Source organism: Cavia porcellus, unplaced genomic scaffold (assembly GCF_034190915.1).
Source record: "Cavia porcellus strain 051 isolate PalLab524CR breed Dunkin Hartley unplaced genomic scaffold, mCavPor4.1 scaffold_34, whole genome shotgun sequence".
NCBI lineage: Eukaryota > Metazoa > Chordata > Mammalia > Rodentia > Caviidae > Cavia > Cavia porcellus.
This window is the reverse complement of record NW_026947517.1, coordinates 5,144,461-5,150,494: the sequence shown is the minus strand read 5'-3', so window position 1 is coordinate 5,150,494 and position 6,034 is coordinate 5,144,461. Positions and strand designations below refer to the sequence as shown.

The window sequence follows — 6,034 nt, the reverse complement described above, 5'->3', positions numbered from 1 at the left end:
CCTGCAGTCTCATGTACCTTCCTTAAATCTTGTGGTGATTTGTTTCCTCTGCAATGAGATGATGTCTCTATTTTAATTTCTCTATTGTGCAAAAATGCTCAATAGTTCTTCAGGTATTTCTTAGCAAGTTGTACATATGCTGAAAAATGTGTGTTACTTTCATGTTCCTATGGGTTTTACATGTTAGCTATCAGGGAGGAACAGGTACAATTTCTCTCATTCTGTAGTTTATTTCACCATCTTGTTTGACTTTTTTTGTGGCTTCTATGTTTATGCAGGAGGATGAAAGTCTGACAAAGTCCTTTTTGCTTGTTTTGTTACCCTGTCTTATTTTCTACACAAAACAGCAGCAATAGCATTAAGAAAAAATGTTTTACTACCTCTACATTCAGAACATGGAATGTCTGGCTCTTTCATGTTTCACTATGTATTACTCTAATAGAGGCATATTTGAAAGTGCTGCACAAATTATAATAAAAAGTACATTTCCTGAGTGAAAGAAAACTCACAATTTGCAGTAGTGATTCTTTTGTTCTATCATACATTTTTATTCTTGACCTCAACTTACTTGTTTCATTAAACTTCAAATGCAGGGATAAAAACAACTGCTTCACACTCTGCTAAATCATCTAGCAGTTGCCACCCAAAGTCAGCTTCAAAGCCATGATCATCCCATCTCATTCTCTCTTGAGGCTGGGACTAAAGAAATCACCATTAGCCAATCTTTATAGGTAACTCCTTACAAATGCAATTATTTAAATACAAAATTATCAAAAATTGCATACTTTTTCTTTGATCCAGCCTGCAGATCAACAAGTTCGGAACTCCTGGAGGAGAAACGGGGATTAAATAAAAGACATAGGGGAGACAAAAAGAGACGAAGGCAAGTTGATGTTAACCCAATCAAGCCTCCGGTTTATTGAGAAAATAATCACACCTTTTATAGGCTAAGGGCGGGAGCTGGGACAGGAAGAGGTTAAACAGATGAATACAACAGGGTTACCATCACATCCGGATAAGTGACGTAAGCAGAAGAGGATTATGGTTAATGTAGGCAGACGTAGTGCCCATAGGAGAGAGAGAGAGAGACATCTAGGCAGCAATGCCTGTCACTCGGCTCCCTACATCTCCTCCCTTTTTATATTATTTAATTAAGAGTATGGCAGGCCCTGTGAGGACAGCGTCTGTCTTAGGTCAAGGACCTCATTGCATGAACCCAACCAGGCCTTACCCGTCATGGGCTTGCAGAACAGCAGTTGGTCCTGTGCCTGTCTTAGGTGGCTGTTGGAATTAACATGCATGTCCTAGTTGCCCGTCTCTGACTGCCTGTCCATTGCCCCAGGGCAGTCAGGCCGCATCATCATATGGGCCACTCGTGGGAATTCCTTCCCTGTAGGTTTGTTGATCTGTCATCTCCAGCTGATGGTAGTGTACCTGAATGGGCTTTGCCATAAATGCGTCTATCCGGTTATTAATGAACATCATAATCCTCTGAAAAATACAAGACTCACAGAAATGAGAAACAATAGGTCAGCTAGGGGACCCAAAAGTGGGACTAGGTAAGGGAAAAACTCCCCCCCCCCAAAATCAAGGAGAAGGGGTTGACAGTCATTTGTTGGTGTCTCTGTATGAAGTCATTCTCCTGTGTCTTGGAGCATGCCTTGTATAACACTGGATGCAGTCTATTTGGCTGGCGTTCCTCCAGACCGAGAAGAGCCTCTTCCGCAGTCATGGGGTTCTGTGCATGGCTGTCAGCAGTTGCAGTCTGTTTGGCAGGGGTCAAAATCCACCATGGGTGTGGTGTGGCTCAAGAAGGCTGGTTAAGCAGCATAAGGCTCCAAGGAGATGTGTCACCTGTAAGAGAACACAGGGGATTGTGCCTCAGGAAATAACATTATTCCTGGGCGTTATACGGGGTCTTTGAAGAACTGTCTACTTGCTTTACGAGGCGTTCAGGTAGCCATCTAGCTTCTCTATCTTGTTGAGAGTAAACACACACTGAACCTCGTCCCCAGATAAGGACTGGATCAGGGCCATTCCACACATTGGTTAGTGGGTCTCTCCATAAAACAGATGCAAACCGTGTTTGAGTCTGAGTATGCCAAAACCGAGATGCTGCGGAGCAGCCTGAAGCATCCAGGGTCAGAAAATTTAAAATAAAAAGAGCATGTGAAAGGACATTTCTAGGGGACCCCTGGGTGGGGTACCATGTCTCCCTTTTTATTTTATCAATGGTGAATTTAAGAGAACGATGCACACGTTCAACAATGCCTTGTCCCTGAGGATTGTAAGGTATACCTGTAGTGTGGAGGATATTAAGGCTTTTACAAAATTGAGCAAAGGAGGTACTGGTATAGCCAGGGCCATTATCGGTCTTAAGCTGTTGAGGACATCCCAGAACTGAGAAGGCTGACAGCATATGGGCTATAATGTGTTTAGCAGCATTTCCAGTCTGGAGAGTGGCAAAAATGAAGCCACTATAAGTGTCAATGATGACATGTACATATTTTAGATTGCCAAACTCATTGAAATGGGTAACATCCATTTGCCATAAGGCATTAGGAATTAAACCTCTAGGGTTGACTCCTAGGTGTTGAACAGGTGAGTGGATAGCACAAGATGGGCAATTTTTTACAATTTGTCTGGCTTGCTCACGGGTAATTTTGTAGAGAAGGCGGAGGGTGTGAGCATTGAGGTGATGTAGCTGGTGGGCTTGTTGGGCCTCAGACACCTTGGAGTCCTGAGCCATAAAAACCTGTGCTCGTACAGCAACATCAGCCAAATGATTTCCTTGGGCAAGAGGCCCTGGGAGGTTGGAATGAGCTCGCAGATGACCGATAAAGAACTTATGACGGCGAAGCCATATGAAGCATTGTAATTGTTTGAACAGATTTGCAGCTGGGGAAGCATGACATATAGTAGCAACAATAATGGAACAGACTGAGCAAGGTAAGCACTGTCAGTATACAAATTAAATGGTTGGTCAGAGTAAGCAGCAAAAGCTGCAAGAATAGCTTCTAACTCTGCTAATTGTGCAGAGGAAGTATCTGCCTGGAGGGTAGAAACATTGTTTTGAGATACATAAGCAGCTCTTCCAGAGGATGAGCCATCAGTGAATAAAACCAGGGCACCCGGAAGGGGTTGTGAAGCTGTGACTTTAGGGAATATAAATGAGTGACGATTAGCAAAGTCAACTAGCTTATTTGGAGGGTAATGATTGTCAATAGTCCCTGAATAGGAAGCTAAGGCAATAGGCCACACTTCAGTACTCTGAAGTAACCAATCTATTTGGTCTTTTGTAAAAGGTTGAATGATAATGTCTGGTTCTTTGCCAAAGTAACATTTTCCCTGCTTTCTACCCTGGATTATTAGGTCTGAGACAGCTTGGAAATAAGGCAAAAGTGTTCTTTTTGGAGAGACTGGTAAATGGACCCACATGAGGGGAGCTTGTTGCCAGAACACTGCTGTAGGGCAAAGCTTTGTATTAAAAATGAGAAACTGTAAAGGCTCATTGTAGTCCATAAAGGAAACAGTTTGTTGAGCAATAGCCTCTTCTACTTTACTGAGCGCTCTCCTGGCATCAGGTGTAAGCTCTCGGGGGGAAGTTGGATCTATGTCTCCCCGAAGCAGTGCATAAAGGGGTTGTAAATCATGTTTAGTTAGTTTTAAAAATGGTATGAGCCAATTAATATCTCCCAATAGTTTTTGGAAGTCATGAAGTGTAAAGGAATAGAGAAAAAGCAATCTTTAAGATCTATGACAATTTTTAAAAAATCCTAAAGGAATGGCACTGAGTGAGGGGAGGCCAGGCTGTAGAGGCCCCATTAAGACCATTGTCTTATTTATCACCCTAAGGTCTTGTAGCAGCCTCCACTTTCCTGACCTTTTCCGGATAACAAAGATAGGTGTGTTCCAAGGGGAATTACTAGGAACAATGTGGCCTGCATCTAACTGGTCCTGTACCAGCTGCCTTGCGGCTGCAAGCTTTTCAGAGTTAAGGTTGTTTTTAAAGGCTTATATGAATCCCCAATTTGCCATGGAGGCACAGGGAGTGGCGGGCTGCCATCCTGGGACCTGCTGATCGTGTCAACAGGTGGAAGTGGTGGCAGATCACCATGTATGAGGACCTCTAACAGGCCATCATTCTCTGCATCTGAGAAATTAGTGGCTTCAGATTTTTCTGAGAACGGTTTTGAGGTAGATTTAAGGAAGTCGCGCAAGGCAGCCTCACCTAGTGCAACTGTCTCCTCAACCTGAGGGTCTGCATGCTTCTGGGCAAGCAGCTCAGAAATTAAATTCCAATATGTAAAGGTGGTCACAGGAACCTTTTCTGGACCGAAAACTCTATAATAATCTTTTAAAACATCTCTTACTGTATTCCACCTCTTGGTATCTATAGAACCCTCTAGGGGGAACCAAGGGCAAACCTTATGAATAAACTGAAAATACTGTAATAATTCTTGTTTTTCAACCCTTATCTCTCTTGTCTTTAATGCCTTTATAAGGCCTCCGACGAACAGTTCATGTTCGCTCAATACTTGACCCATGTCGGGAAAGGGAAATGGGGTTGCCGTTCACTCACCGTGACTCGGGCAGGACGTCGGGTAGTCGTCTGCGCAGGTCTCGGCACTTGATTTAATGTCCTGTTGCTTTAAACTTTAATCCTTGATTCAGTTTACTCATTCCTCTGCCGAGGTCTCTGGTTCAATTTGCTTTCACTTTCGGTTTAAGCCGGCTGTCTCTCGAACGGCTCCCTCGTTAACTTCTCCGTGCCAGGGGCTCCCACGCTGAGCGCCACTTGATCCGGCCTGCAGATCAACAAGTTCGGAACTCCTGGAGGAGAAACGGGGATTAAATAAAAGACATAGGGGAGACAAAAAGAGACGAAGGCAAGTTGATGTTAACCCAATCAAGCCTCCGGTTTAATTGAGAAAATAATCACACCTTTTATAGGCTAAGGGCGGGAGCTGGGACAGGAAGAGGTTAAACAGATGAATACAACAGGGTTACCATCACATCCGGATAAGTGACGTAAGCAGAAGAGGATTATGGTTAATGTAGGCAGACGCAGTGCCCATAGGAGAGAGAGAGACATCTAGGCAGCAATGCCTGTCACTCGGCTCCCTACATTTCTTAGTTTTTATAAAATAACAAGGAATATAAAAGTGACAGTTCTACTATACTCAATACAAGAATGAATGGGTTAAATTGACAACTGCCCCAATGATGCTCAGGATGGTCACTGCATAAACAAATGGGCTTCCCAAGTGATTCTTGGGGATAACTGCTAGGTGGCCAAGTGATAAAGGACAACTATTGATGTGTAATTGTGACTATTAACAAATGTTGATGCTGGGGAGGAAAGGGAAGAGATCTAAAGCATTAAGCTACATCTGCAGAACTTGATGATATATTTTGAGACAGGGTCACACTAATTGTGTAGGTTAGACTCAAATTCCTCTTCCACTAATTTAAGCTCCGTTAGGTAGTAGGATTACAAGCATGCATCAACAAGACCAGCAGGATTTACTTTCATGATGAAATGAGAAAGTGCATGTACTCAGGATATATGTATTATAGATTCAGTCTTCTATTATTAGCTGTAATACCAACTCCAAATTTTCCCATTGACGGTAAGCAGAAATGTGCTTCAGGGAATCTGTCCACATGCTGTAGTACATACAGGCTGACAATGTACTTTACAGTGTCTTTTACTTTATGAAGTATGTCAGGTACTTCAGGTACAAAATAGATATAGTTTTAGTGGTGATTACACAACAGGTGAGTAATGTATTCTTCCAAGGATAATTGAGACTTGGGCAGGCTATCTTCACTGGATTAGGGGTATTTCATGAAATGCTCACTTGTGTTTTCATGACACCACATTTGTTAAAAACATAATTCCATTGGAATCTAATCAGATTTTGAATTCAACAACACTGCATTAAACACTTTACAAATTACATGAATGTTAAAACGGAAGTGAAAATCCCAGGCCACAGGAAACCAACTGGGACTCATGGCCCAGTGTATG

The 6,034-nt window shown here is 42.7% G+C and overlaps 1 long non-coding RNA gene across 1 annotated transcript; it reads right to left on the bottom strand.

Annotated features, from left to right (window-relative positions):
- Positions 1–888: 888 nt before the first annotated feature.
- Positions 889–5,124, bottom strand: LOC134474615 (uncharacterized). The gene is made up of 2 exons (XR_010045488.1): positions 4,945–5,124; positions 889–4,833 (listed from the first exon to the last, which is right to left on the bottom strand). It is a non-coding gene; the product is annotated as an uncharacterized LOC134474615 (long non-coding RNA).
- Between the last annotated feature and the right edge of the window lie 910 nt (positions 5,125–6,034).